The following is a 15,806-nucleotide window of genomic DNA, read 5'->3' as shown; positions in this document are numbered from 1 at the left end:
GGAAGTGCAGCCAAGATCCCCAGTACCATTCTAATACTAAGGAAGAATGGGAGAACAGAGTTTGGTAGACAGCTAGAAGTCTCCACTACTGTTTTTCTTCACCTAGCGATGCCTGACTCCTTTTTCTTTTTTTTTTTTTCAAAACAAAGTGCCCAGCTTATTACTCGTCTAGATTAGTGTTTATTCCAAATTGTGATTAAGATATAAGAATTGCTTAAGTACTTACCTTATATGATAAAAATTACCATTACCCTGTTAGTGTATAACCTGTTTTCTGAATTTGTTGATACCATGTTAATATTGAAATAAGTAGACATTAATAGGCAGTGCAGGTACTTGATATATCTTTGATTTTCTTCTGTTTTAGGATCGTACTTAATTCTTTAAGTGTGTATGTGAGTGTGAGAAACAAAAGAGTAGTAAGCAGGTACAACAATATATGAGAGCAATATAGAAAAGGATTACATTTCATTTATTAGATTCCCACTATTTTCATTGCTAGTGTACATAAGACAATTTTTTAAGTTATGAAAAACACTTTGAAAATGACTCCTTTAATTACACTGTAGATTTTTTTCTCTTAAGGCAATTATGATATTTTACCTTTTCTTACAGTAATTTGATTCTTCCCTTTTCCTTATATTTTTCTTTTATATTTTTCTAACGTATTCTAAAATTATTTTCAAGTGTAAGATTGCTTTGAAAAAATGCCTACATAATACTGTGTGAGATAATCATTATCATTTTTTTCTCCACTACCTTCTCATCAAATAAAAAAAGCCAAGAGTGATCTAACAGTTGCCAAAGAAACAAAACGCATCTCAGTTTTTCTGGGCTGGGATAGCTCGTTGCTTGCTGTTGCTAAAAGCAAATAAGATATAAATATAAATAAATAAGATACAGCCAAGAAGCTGTGCTGTAGTTGTTTAGTTGAAAGGAAAGTTCAGGGCACATATAAGGTTCAAGATGACCTTCAAGGAGATCACAATGTCAGGATCCTGCCAAGTCACACACAAGGGAATAAAATGTAGACTGACATTTCAATCTTCCTTCCCCCAGTAATCCGTGCCACCCCTGTCATAACTAGAAACAATAGCACAGGAAATATCTGGTCCTTTCACTGGTGATTGCCAGTTCCAACTTAGCTAATTGCTTGAGTTTCTGAAAAACAAGGAATATTTCAGAAACCTCATTATGAAAAGAGATATTTGCAATTTACAGGTCAATGAAGCAAGCATCATACACCCCCAGATGTGACCTGGTCTCTGTTGAAGGAGAACTCCAGCAAGTTAACCAGGCTGTGTCTTATCCCAATCGCGGGATTTGAGGACAGGAAAGATGCTCCCTAACCCACAATGTTATCATTGCAGTTAACAAGATAAATACTCTATACCTTAACTCTCCATGAACTCACTTCACAGTTTATTGAATTGAATTATCTGATACACTATGCTAGGTGCCTGGGGTGCAGTTCAGTGAGGGAGATAATTATATAGACGGATGATGACAGTACCTAGGGAACAGTCTAGGCCAGATTCCAGAGAAGGAGCCAAGATACCTGCCTAAAGATCAGGAAGGGCTCCCAGCCACGGATGCTGGAGCTGAGGCAGACAGGGAGCAAGGGAATTCCACTAGCTTAGGTTGAGCCCCAGAAAACACTTAACGAGTTACATGTGACTTATGGTCACATGTTTAATTATTGGGTTTATAGGAACTAAACACTTAGGAAGGTTTAACAGCCAGACATCTGAAGTACTTGAAAAAGGAATCAACATATTTATTGGTCATAAATACAGTTTCAAGTATGTAAAAGTTTGGATTTGTAAATGGGGCCAAATATTAAAACCTTTGCTTAAAGTGTTGAGATCTGCCAGATTTATAAATAAAATAAATTTCTAAGTTGACCTTAAGAGAAGGAACTTGAATTTTTGATGTTGCCTAAATGAACAACAGTTTCTAAAACCAGAGTAAACCTCCGAATGCACTTCTTCGTGGACAAAACTATCCTCAGCGACACCAAAATCTCTTGTTTAACACCAAGAGTGTACTAGGCACAAAGGTACAATGATGAAAAGGGGGTCCTTGCCCTTGTAACCCCTATAGTCTAGCAGGGGAGAGCAGACACTTACAAGGCAGTAGTGGCTGTAACAGAGATAAGCAAAAGTACGGTTGGAACTTGAGTAACGGGGCATCCACACTGGGAGTCAGAAAACTGGGAGCGACCACGAGTTTGTCCAGCAGATTAAGTGGGGAAGGGGGTACAGTTCAAGGAGAAGCAAAGAAACGTGACAGCCACAGCTACCAGTAATTCAGCATTCCTGAGTCAAAACTTGAGTGGGAAACAGGTACAGATAAACTCAGAGAAGTAGACAGAGGCCAGATCATGAAGGGACTTGCATCCCTGGGAAAGGTGGTTGTTTTAACCTGTAGGCAGTGGTGAGACATTAAAGAATTTCCATCCGATTTGATCCAATTTTCCTGTTACAGAGTTCACACTGGGAGAACGAAAGCGAACCAAGATGAAAAACAGGAAAATGATTGAAGTCCAGGTAAGAGAGAGTGGAGAGGGAGAGGGAAAATGAAAGCAGAAAACATAAGATCAGGCTAAGGGCAAAATTAGTACCTAAAGTACATTCTCTTGGGCCATGTACACCTTGCTGCAAAATTTATCAAATAGAAGAACAGAAGGGAGGGAAGAAGGGAAGGAGGCTGAGTCAGGAATTGAGGTGAGAGGTTGGGCTAGAGGCATGTTTTAGGCATCATGAACGAACAGATGGTGATTGAAGCCAGGTATATAAATGAGATTTTCCAAAAAGAGCATGTAGACGAGGGGAGAGAACAGGGCCAAGGATAAAAATAGGGGGAGAGTCCACACTGAAGGTGCAGGAAGAGGGAGAAAACTCCAGTCAAGGTGATGGGCAAAGTTCAGCCCAAGAGGCAGGAAGTAATCTGGAGAGTTGAGGTGTCCTGGTCTCAAGTGGGGGCAGGGTTTAAGGAGGCGGAGGAAGGTGAGCCCTGGTGTTAGAAGACCCCCAGGATAAACACTCATATCCTGAGGTTCTGTCCAGCCACTGTGTGGAGATTCTCCCACCCTTACCTCTGTAACGTTTCTGATAAAATTATAAAGGGGAGAGGAGTCTTCTCTGCTTTCCAACTGCCTTCTGTTCTCCTATCAGCCCAATTAAACTCCTTGAACAGAAAACAGTCATTTGTCAATGAACCCTTCTGTAGCATCGGACCCCCAGTGACCACCTCCGCCTTAAGAAACTCTGCCCTTCTTTGGCCTCTGTGATTTAGCCCTTTTGTGGGGTTTTTTCCCCTCCTTCCTCTCTCTTTCTCCCTCCCCTCCCCCACCTTTCTCCTTTTCTTCTCTCTCTCACCCCCTTCTGCAGGCACTTCTCAAGGCTCAGTGTTCACTCCTCTGTTGCTCTCATTCTACACTCCTGGAATGATTCTGCCAGACTGATTTCATTTCCTTCTTCAGTTGTAATTTTTTGGCTGGTATTTCCTGGAAACCACAAACCATTGCTGTTGTAGTTGTTCAATACATCACTGCAGGGAAAGAACTGCTAGAGGTACATATCCTACATCCAGAATCACAAATACAAATGGATACCTCATCCATTATGCCCTGATTCTCTTTTTCTATTATTACTTTCAAGTAGCTCTAGGCAGCTTGGTGCTTCCAAGCTTCTGGGACCATCAGCAAGAATAATAATGACTTATCCAACTGTGGCAACAAATCCAACCACACAACCCTCATTTCTGCAAGTGAGTTGAAAATTATGTATGGTTCTGCCTGCAAGAACTCACCCTGAGAATATACTAGACCCGCCAAGAAGTCACATTGTCAGCACCACCCATGCAAGTGGGTAACACAGCATTAGCCTCTTGTTTCTATAAAAAGTAGTTCTACGATTTTATCATATTTCGTCGATTCTAAGACACATATTTTCACATTATTACTTCTCAGAAATTGAAATGCATCTTACAGTTATAGTTAGCAGCACTTTTCTTTGTTACTGGAATGTGAAATAATGATGTGTCACGATTTGATGGAATTGGGGTATTTGAAGAATAAGATGCAAAAGTAAATTAGTTTAACTCTGGGAGACAATAAGCACCGTGATTAAAAGGTGAGCTTAGAAATCACAGACTGGGTTTAAATTTCAGCTCTGACACTTACTAGCTCTAAGAACGTGCAAAAGTTGCTTAAGCTCTCTGAGTCTCCATTTTCCAACATGAAAAATTGAACTAAGGGACTAACAGTACCTAGGGTCTTGTGAGGTGGAAACATTATTGTGTGCTGCGCTTAACCAGCGCCTGGCACCTGGTAAATGCTCAGAACATCAGCTACATTCCAGTCCTCTTGCTTTTTCCAAAGGAAAATCGGCAAGAAGCATAGGAACCGTACTGGATTCTTATTTTGAATGAACTAGGCAAACAACTCTCTCTCATCACTACAATGAAAGAAAAAGAAAAAATAAACAGCCTGCAATTCAGAGCTGAATCAATAGACTTAGCAGATTCTCATGCTTGTAAATCATGAGCAAACTTTCTACAGATGACAGGTCGGTGCAGCTCCTTTTCCCCTACCTCACACCACTTGCAGACGGATAAAGCACAGGTTACATACTATAAACCCAAATTCACTCAGTTGGAGATCCACCTTCCCTCTGTGAGAGCCCAGTCTGGCCTCTGCAGCTACCAAGGTAGTCATCTTAGTCAAAGTGATGTATTTACCAAAAATATTTGGTTTTTCTTCTAAGGAAGAAATTATAAAACTATAAGATATAGTCTGATTTTAGTAAATATACATATGTTTATAGAAGAGGCACTGAAAGAATTTATACCAAGTTGCTAACTGGATAGTAAGATTATGAAACTTTTGTGTTTTCTTTTCATTCCATTTAAAAAAAATTTTTTTGTATTCACTCAATTTTTAAATTTGTTAATAATTGAAATGAATTGCCTTTGTAAAAAAATTTTTTCTTGATCTTTTTCTTTTACAAAAGAAAAAGAAGTGATTTGTTTTCAATAAAGTTTAGGAGAGATTCTCTTTAGCCAATGTCCCAGAGGTTATTTTTGTGCATTTAAACACATTTAGGAGACACTGTATTTCTTATGAAGGCTTTTAAAGAGTCCCCAGAAGGCTGTTGCAGGAAAGACATATCGTGGTGATAGATTCATACTAACTAATGAAAAGTCCACTCTAGCAATTCAGAGTAAAACAGGACTTTCTAAGCAGGCATAAGTGAACCCAGTGTAGAAGAGACAAAATAATCAGCTTACCCAGACACAGCCTGTGGTAACTAGTTTCTTTTGAAGTATGAAGAACTGTCTTTTAAAAATTATATAGCAATGCGAAGCAATATTAATATCTGTCATCCAGCATGTCTTAGCAAATAGACAAACAGCAGTAGTGGGAACCAAGAAATGAGCTTCATTCCTAATCTTTTCTGTGTATTAGTTCATGGGTGAGCTAAGCTGCTGTAACAAAGAGACTCTGAAATGATGACTCAAACAATACAGTTTATTTCCCTCTCCTGTAGTCCCAGAGGGAAGCGGGTGGTATGGGGTGGTAAAGTAGCTGTGCTCTAGGACACAGTCTATCTCATTGTTCTACCGGGCAGGAGTGTGGTACTCTCACCTGTGTGATCAGACCTTCACATCTGCATCTCTTCCCAAAGGAAGAGGAAGAAGAGGAAGGAGAAGGCAAGCAATTTCTCTTCACAAGAAAGTGATGTGGACGTTGCCCACATCACTTCAACTCACACCCAGCAGTGAGAACTAGATCATAGAGCCCCACCTGCTACAAAAAAGGCTGGTCACCATCATCTCTACCTGCTAAAGTTCAGGGAGAAGGGTATACAGAGCTAAAAGAAAAGGGAGCACTGGAGGCTAGCAAAATAGTTGCAATTTCTGCTGCAAAGAGTAATTTTTAATGGCATATTTCTATCTTGAAATTTTGCATTCTTTTCTGTCCACTCACTTTCAAAATATATTTGATAAATATTTCAGGTGCAGCGGCCGCCAGAACCATTTTCTTGCTGGAAGAGACAAGGAACGGATTCTCCCCAAGAGCCTCTCAAGGGAGGGAGTCTCTGCCATCACCTTGGTTTCAGCCCAGTGATACCGATTGCAGACTTCTGGCCTCCAGAACTACGAGAGAGTAAATTTCCTGTTGTTTTGAGCCACCTCGGTAACTTTACGGCAGGAAACTAATACAATGCCATTATCTTTGACTTTAGTCTTGGAAGTTTTTTCATAACCACAGCCCTTGGTCAAAATGTTCCAGCCTGATTCTAGTATTACCTAGAAACTGGAGTTAGCAACTTGAATTTAGCTGAGCATTTATCTAAGAAAAATAAATCTCTAAATCTCTCTAGGCAAAAGGAGTGGGTTATAATTGATATTTAGAGTTTCGTAAAAATCAGAATAAACATGGGTGCCCTAGCTGCCGAGGTTGGAAAGAGGAAAGAAAATTTAAGGTTGGAAAGAGGAAAGAAAATTCCCAAAGTTCGTTTCACTCATTAACTCATTCCGTAAATATTCACTGGACACCTGCCATGGGCCAGGCACTGTGCTCAGAACTGAGGAAACAATGATGTATAAGATAAAGTTCCTCTAGGGACTTCATCTAGTTCAGTTTTCAGTGAAAGAGAGAGAAAAAGAAAGAAAGTCTAAGATGGAATAAATAAATTTGAGAAGCCCTCTTTATTAAAAGATGCAGAAAAACATGTGAAGTACTTCATAACACCTCTCCAAACATTTTAATACTGTCTATGAACAAAACTAATGTTTTATGAAAAAAGAAAACCTTCCTGAATGTGGAAATTAATCCAGGAGAAGGTCAGCGTATCACCTGACACAGAACAAGCCCCTTGTTCCTTCTTGAGGGAACAAGGAGGCAGAGCAGATGCATTTGCTTTCTATTACCTCATGTTTGCAAAGGATCTCAAAAGCCTATAAAAGAAAAGCATGTATAGAGTTTCTTAATTTCTAAAGCTGAACTCTCTTTAGCAGCTGAGTCAAATGAATTAAAAGCTAAATTATCACGTTCACCAATCTACATAAAACAATTTTCCTATATTTAAAGCCTACCATAATCCAAATTCTACTATAGGTTTAAAAAGTCTGAAGCTGACACAATTATCTTCATATATGGAGGGCAGGGGAGTCATAATAATCTAGGGGGCAAACCTAAATTGCCCAGGGGATTCGACTACATAATCAAATTATCCAGTTCAAAGGGCAAGCTGTTTAATTCAAGACCATAAAGGAAAAGAAAAGCCCCCCTGTATTACTCCGTAAGTTTCCATGGCTTCATATTTTCGTGTGAAATTGCCTTGATTCTTCATTTTATTTTGCATTTTTAGACACAATCAGTGGGAATTTTTTTCACTGGAAAGTGGCAAAGTGACAAGCATTCTTGCTAAAGAAATCTAATATCACACATCCTGAGAAATCTCTTTGGACTTCCCTCACTTCATTCAAAGATTCAGAAGTGTCTGACAGACTGGTAGGCAGGCCAGCAGGAACCTTATTTGCCTGAGGGCCTGAATAGCTTCCTGGGAATTCTACCACCCAAGGGAAGCTTGCAAAGGTCAGGCGTAAGCTTGGCCCGGGAACAATGCCTCCCTGGTCCCAGAGGAAGGGTGATTCTGAGTGCAGCCTGGTCTGTGAATTAGATTTGTCCAGCAGCCCAGCCCCCGTGGTCTCAGGTCAGAATCCCAGAGAGGGACAGAAAAAACTACAACAGCGTTTTTAACTAAAATTTGCTGATCAACTGTAACATCACTGAAAGGGAATAGTCAGATATTATGTGTCTCTTAATGACAGGCATCAGGAACTGCTCTGCACCACCTATAAAGTATTCTCACCCTCAAAATAATAATAACAGTAACTGAAGCAGAATCGAATCAAGGCGCTGGGCCTCATTATTACCAATTTCCAGGAAATTCAGGCAACAGAGAAGCATTTTGAACTGCAACATGATAATACAATCAGCCAAATGAATATGTGGAAAATTCCATGGGAAAAATGACCAACTTCCTTCAACAAATACATAGTTTTTAAAAGGAGTAAGTGGGAATTATGGTTGATGACAAGAGACTCAAGAGACACAACCAGGACTTCCCTGGTGGTGCAGTGGATAAGAATCCGCCTGCCAATGCGGGGGACACGGGTTCGAGCCCTGGGCGGGGAAGATCCCACATACCACGGAGCAACTAAGCCAGTGCGCCACAACTACTGAGCCTTCACTCTAGAGCCCATAAGCCACAACTACTGAAGCCTGCATGCCACAACTACGGACGCCGCACGCCTAGAGCCCATGCTCCACAACAAGAGAAGCCACTGTAATGAGAAACGCACGCACTGCAACTAAGGAGTAGTCCCCGCTCGCCGCACCTAGAGAAAGCCCGCGCGCAGCAGCGAAGACCCAAAGCAGCCAAAGATTAATTAATTTTAAAAAAAGAGAGACACAACCAAATATATGTGGACCATTTTTAGATCCTGATTCAAACAAAACCATCTGTACAAAGACATTTTTGAGACAATTTGTCTTACAAAAGACAATTTTGAGACAAAAATCGAACATGGACTGAAAATTAGATGATATATTAAGAAATTGTTTTTTATTTTTTAAGGTATGATAATGTTGTGCTTATATTGCAGAAAGAGGCCCCCTTACCTTTTCAAGATAATAATGAAGCTCTTAAGGGTGAAATGATGTCTGGGATTTGCTTTAAAATATTCCAGTGGGGGGAATGGGGGGGAGGAAGATGATGAAGACTAAGGTGGGTAGATAAAATAAGAAGGATAAAATATTGATTAATTATTGTTGCAGCTGGCTGATGGCGGCAGGTGATTCGTTATACTATTCTATGTTTGAATATGTTTGAAGTTTCCATAACAGAATTTTCAAAAAGTACATAAGGCACCATTTTATCATTCCACTCTTACTTCCTACTGCCCTGCAACAGAAAATCTCCACACTAGGTAGCCTACCATCTCCAGGGTTCCACACCCATGACAACACTCTCTTGAAATTCTCTCCTATAGCACTTTTCTGAACTGTCCTTCCACACCCAGCTCAAATCCCTGCATCCTCCTCTAAAGCTTCCCAACAGTCCCCAAATATCAAGAGCCTCTCTTCCTTCTCTGGATTCTCATAGCACTTCAAGTCAGTTGGCACTTGTCGTAGCTCGGTTTATTTTCTTGGTTAACTTTTTAGTGTTTTGCATCCCTGGTGGGGTTTAGGGCTCTCACACAGCAGGGCACACATTGGTTTGTTATTCTCTTTTTATTACTATTATTATTTGGGGGGGGGGGGGCGCTGCCACGCTGTGCAGCTTGCAGGATCTCAGTTCCCCGACCAGGGATTGAACCCGGGCCCTCGGCAGTGAAAGTGCTGAGTCCTTAACCACAGGACCGCCAGGGAATTCCTGGTTTGTTATTCTCTTGACTCAACTTCACCCCAGAATCTGTCCTAAATAATTTTGACTAATTAGTACATCATGGAGATGTCTCTTGAAAAGCCGTGACCTAAAGAATAACTTGTTGAGGGCTTCCCTGGTGGCGCAGTGGTTGAGAATCTGCCTGCCGATGCAGGGGACACAGGTTTGTGCCCCAGTCCAGGAAGATCCCACGTGTCGTGGAGCGGCTGGGCCCGTGAGCCATGGCCGCTGAGCCTGTGTGTCTGGAGCCTGTGCTCTGCAACGGGAGAGGCCACAACAGTGAGAGGCCCACGTACCGCAAAGAAAAAAATAAAATAAAATAAAATAAAATAAAATTTTAAAAAGGCACTAATCCTATTCTGAGGGCTCCACCCTCATGACCTCATCTAATCCTAATCACCTCCCAAAGACCCCACCTCCTAGTACCATCACATTGGGAGGCAGGGTTGTAATACTATATGAATTTTGAGAGGATACATTCAGTCCATGACAAACTACTCAATGCCACCTATGGGCTTTACAACAACAGAATGTCTGTGCTTCAGTTTCTGTCTGTGTGGAGGTTCTTGATACCTCTCAACCTCACAGAGATGTTTTAAACATGAAAAGAAGTATGCCAAGGTTTTTGAGAGTTACTCATTCCTCCAGCATACCTGGCCCTGCATCTTCCCACCTGCAGCCTTCCAAGCCTTCAAGGCCATGTCCTCCAGAGCTCTCCTGACTCCTCCACTGCTATTAGGGGTGCTCCTTACTCTGGATCCCCTGGCAACACACCCACAGCACTCTCCTAGATGTGCCGGCTTCCCTTCCATATCACAGACAGGGATGTTCGCTTCTCCACTAGCCCATAGTTACTGAGACAGGGGATCATTTCTAATTTACTTTCATATATAGCATGTGTTTAACCCATTCATGATAGGTTTTAAACAAACATTTTAAAATTCATTAATACTTTTTTTAAATTAATTGATGTGTAAGGGAAGAGTTCCCCTTAGATTCAAGACACAGCTATTTGGGTTTCAAATAGAAGTACAAGGGCTTCCCTGGTGGCGCAGTGGTTGAGAGTCCGCCTGCCGATGCAGAGGACATGGGTTCGTGCCACGGTCCGGGAAGATCCCACATGCCGTGGAGCGGCTGGGCCCGTGAGCCATGGCCGCTGAGCCTGCGCGTCCGTAGCCTGTGCTCCGCAACGGGAGAGGCCACAAGAGTGAGAGGCCCGCGTACCGCAAAAAAAAAAAAAAAAAAAAAGAAGTACAGAATGTCAGACTATAAGAGGTCCCCTAGGGAATTTCCTGGCAGTCCAGTGGGCAGGACTCCGGGCTTTCACTGCCGAGGGAGCGGGTTCTATCCCTGGCTGGGGAACTAAGATCCTGCAAGCTGCGCAGCGTGGCCAAAAAAAAAAAAAAAGAGGTCCCCTAAATCCAGGGCCAGTCTGCAAACTATTTGTTACTGATCCACAACAAAATAGGTCAAGAAACTGAGAATAAACATGTAGTAACTTTTATAACAATTATGTATGTCTGTTGAATTAATGATAAAGAAAAAGTTAGACTTTTATTCTGTACATCTTTGCTTTTTAGATGTATTTTTCTAATAACTCATTTTTACTGTATTTTATAAAGTTTCAGTGCAAAATGCACTGGGAAGTAAAGCTAATAATTCTGTATCAGAGATCATTTGAGCAGCACAATTTCATCTAAACTCACTCAGAGCAGAAGCCCTTTCTCTATTTCTGGCCAACCAGCCTCTAACACTTTCCGGTAAACATTCAAAATTCAAACCACCTAATTTCCACTTGCAGATTTTTTCTTAACTTAACTATTTGTATTTTGACCTTGGAAGGTTCTCCTGCTCTGTCAGAGGAGTTGGGGTGTGACAGGCTCCAGCAAGGCTAATGTAGATCTGAGGCTCAGTTTTCTGCAAAAGAACAAACCTTCTATTTTTGACATTTTATGATCCCAGGTTTCATTCATGAGCTTTTCTATCCCTCTGAGACATGAGGCAAGTCCCTGCCACCAAGAAGAGTCCAGCGCAGCCACTCCCTTGAAGAAAGCTCCCTTTTTGACATTTAATGACTTGATTATACAACTACAGTACATCCCATGTACCATTTACATGGGATAAATAATACTAGATTATTCGAATCCAAATAAAGTAAAGGTTAATAGAGTTGCTGTAGAAAGCAGATCTCTGCTTTCCTATAAATAGTTAAGTTTAATAGTAGTAGCAATAACAGTAATAATACAGCTAACAATTATTGAGCACCTATTATATGCCAAGCATTGGGTTAAGTGCTTTGCATAAATTATCTCGTTTATTCTTCAAAATAACACTTAGAAAGGTAATGTATATTTCTTATCTGTATATTCCCATTATACAGATAAGAAAACTGAGGTATGGAGAGGTTAAGAAACTCTCCCAAATACATGGCTAAAGAGGGGTTGGGCCAAGATTAGAATCCTACCCATGTGAACCCCAGAGCCTGCATTCTTTTTTTTTTTTTTAATTTATTTTATTTATTTATTTTTGGCTGCACGGAGTCTTTGTTGCTGTGCCCAGGCTTTCTCTAGTTGTGGCAAGTAGGGGCTACTCTTCGTTGCGGTGCGCAGGCTTCTCATTGCGGTGGCTTGTCTTGTTGCAGAGCACGGGCTCTAGGCGTGTGGGCTTCAGTAGTTGCGGCACGCGGGCTCAGTAGTTGTGGCTGGTGGGCTGTAGAGCACAGGCTGAGTAGTTCTGGCACACAGGCTTAGTTGCTCCGTGGCATGTGGGCTCTTCCCGGAGCAGAGCTTGAACCCGTATCCCCTGCATTAGCAGGTGGATTCTTACCCACTGAGCCACCAGGGAAGCCCCAGAGTCTGCATTCTTTCTTTTTTTTTTAATAATTTTTTTTTTTAATGTGGACCATTTTTAAAGTCTTTATTGAATTTATTACAACATTGCTTCCATTTTATGTTTTGGTTTTTTGGCCACAAGGAAAGTGGGATCTTAGCTCCCCAACCAGGGATTGAACCTGCACTCCCTGCATTTGAAGGTGAAGTCTTTAACCACTGGACCACCAGGGAAGTCCCAGAGTCTGCACTCTTAACCACTGTGATATGGGGAGGAAGGAAATGAAGGGCATAAACAAACAAAAAAAACAGTAAAGTATGCTGATTTTTCAAATATGGGTGCTACATTTTTCATGTCAAATACTATTCAACTATTTATTTTAAATAATAAATTTACTTAAAGTTATTTAAATAAAGCAACATAGCATTCTCTCAGTATTTTTAATATACTGAATAAAACTAAAATCCCTCAGGCTTATTGTAATTAAGCCCACCTGCACGCAGACTACAAGAAACCCACTTTATTTTTTTTAATTGCCTTGGAATGTTTATTTTTATTATTTTTATTTTTTTGGCCACAGAGCACAGCATGCGGGGATCTTAGTTCCCCCACTAGGGATCGAACCCATGCCCACTGCAGTGGAAGCATAGCATCTTAACCACTGGACCACCAGGGAAGTCCCAAGAAACCCACTTTAATATTAAGATATAGTTTAGTTTAAAATAAAACAATAGAAAGAGACATGGTATGCAAGCACTAGTGACAAGAAAGCTGGAATGACCATATTAATATCAGCCAGGGAGATTTTAGGTCAAGCCATATCATCAGAGAAAAAGAGAGGCATTTCATATTGACAAAAGGTCAATTCATCACAAAGACATAGTGATTATAAATGTGTGTGCACCTAAAAACAGGGCTTTAAAATACATGAAGCAAAAAGTGACAGAACCAAAGGGATAAAAGACAAATCCACATTTGCCATAGAAGATTTCAACACTCTTTATTCAGTAACTGACAGAACAAGTGTCAGAAAATCAGTAAGAATATATAAAACCTTACTATCAAAATCAGTCAAATTGACTCAGTTGACATTTATGGAAGCTACAACTAATAAACATAGAATACACATTTTTTTAAGTGGCATGGAATATTCATCAGTAAAGACCATATGCTAGGATACAAAATAAGTTTCAATAAATTTAAGAGGATTGAAATCATACTGAGTATATTTGCCAACTATAACATAATTATATTAGAAATTTATAACAAAAAGAAATATATGAAATATCCAGTTATCTTAATATTAAGAAACATACTATAAAATAACTTGTGGTTCAAAGAAGAAATGAAAAGGGAAGTTCAAAAATATTTTGGGGCTTCCCTGGTAGTGCAGTGGTTAAGAATCTGCCTGCCAATGCAGGGGAAACGGGTTTGAGCCCTGGTCCGGGAAGATCCCACATGCCGCAGAGCAACTAAGCCCATGCACCACAACTACAGAGCCCGCGGTCTAGAGCCCTCGAGCCACAACTACTGAAGCCCACGTGCCACAACTACTTAAGCCTGTGTGCCTAGAGCCTGTGCTCTGCAACAAGAGAAGCCACTGCAAGGAGAAGCCCATGCACCGCAACGAAGAGTAGCCCCCCCTCGCCGCAACTAGAGAAATAGCCTGTGCACAGCCACAAAGACCCAACGCAGCCAAAAATAAATAAGTTTATTTAAAAAAATATTTTAATCAATATAATTCATCACAATAACAGAAGTAAGGAGAAAAGTCATTTGGTAATTTCAATAGATGGCAAAAAAAGAATGTGACAAAATTCAACAACCATATATAATAAAAATAAATGCACAGGGAAATAGGTCACAGAATATCTACAAATAAAACCTACAGTTAACATTATATTTAATGGTGAAATGCTGAGTGTTCTGCCTACTCTTGCTACTTCCATTCAACATTTTATTCAAGTTCTTAGTTATTGAAATAAGACAAGAAAAATAAATAAAAGACATACAGGTTGGAAAGAAGAAATTAAAACCATCTTTCAACAAGATGAAACAATTATGAACACAGAAGTTATGAAGAATCCATAAAAATCTCATTCTGACAGTTCAGTGCTCCTGGGTTTTTTCTTGTTGCTGTTTGCTCATTTTGCTTTGGTTTTTTTGGTCAAGCCACATGGCCTGCAGGATCTTAGTTCCCCAACCAGGGATCAAACCTGGGGCCCCAGCAGTGTGAGCACGAAGTCCTAACCACTGGACCACCAAGGAATTCCCAGTGCTCCTGGGTTTTGAGTCAGTTGAGTTTGAACTGTTGGGAAGGTTCCCGGATGAATAAACTTTACAAATTTGTCAGATACTATATCATCTAAAAATTCCATTGAAGTACAAAGCAATCAACTATATGAATATTTTTGTTCCAGATATTTTTATCCAAGTACCTATAGATTTAACTAACATGCAAGTGAATAAACAGATATATATGTAGAAATCGGTGTTAAGAAATTCCATGCAAAATGTAGAGAAATGTCTTAGAAATCTGAGTTTAGGAACTAAAATTCAGAGATTCTAGACCCTTCCTAAGTAGTATGTCCAAAACAATACTGGTATCAGGTAAGGAACAGTCTGGATTCTGTCTTCAGTTTATGACTGTGTAAGAAAAAGGAAATAAATTTGTAGAATAGATTCCATACTCTTTAAACCCTTTCTTAACACATTAAGTTATATGTTTTATTAAATGCTTTAGAAACATATGTAATAAAGCAACTAATAATATGTCATAGGCTTTACCACAATTAAATAAACAAAATTCTAATTGCACAAAATGTGTTCTCCAGTAAAACACATACATACAGAGTCAAGAGCCTACCCTTTGACCTAATAATTCTATTCCTGGGATTTTAGCCTAAAGAAATACAAGATTCCTGAATTGTTTACACACAGAAACGTTCATTGCAACATTTTTTACAACAATAAAAGAATGAATTCTGCCTAGACGTCCAACTAAAGTAAACCAGAGTTCAACCACGGGACAGACTATTACGTAGACGTATATGGGATATAGAAAGATGTAATAATATGGGGAAAATAATCATTGCTAACATTTATTGAGTACTTTCTGAAAGCCAGGAATGGTGTTAAGGGCTTTCTGTTGTGCTCCAAAGACAAAGAACAAGATAAACTCAAAGGGCCAATACTGCCAGAACAAAGAGTTACAGGGCTCCTATCATTCTGTCACAATGTGACCATTGCAATGTCCCAGAGCCCTCCCAAGCAGCATGCCCTGTCCCTTTCCCATACCCATATAAGGAAAGACATTTTGCTGTTTTTCTCCCGCTCAGCACACTGAAAGTATACATACTCTGCCCAGTCAGCAGATGACTTGCAGTTTCCGTGGCTATGAAAACAGACAAGCAACCCACCCTTCTCTTTAATAAACTCTATTTTCCTTACACTCTGCCTTGTGTCTGGAAATTCTTTTCCAACCAGCGCTCGGACCACGACAGGCTTCACACATAC

This window comes from Neophocaena asiaeorientalis, unplaced genomic scaffold (genome assembly GCF_003031525.2).
Source record: "Neophocaena asiaeorientalis asiaeorientalis breed wild unplaced genomic scaffold, Neophocaena_asiaeorientalis_V1.1 scaffold217, whole genome shotgun sequence".
Classification (NCBI taxonomy): Eukaryota; Metazoa; Chordata; class Mammalia; order Artiodactyla; family Phocoenidae; genus Neophocaena; species Neophocaena asiaeorientalis.
Note: the sequence above shows the minus strand (reverse complement) of the source record.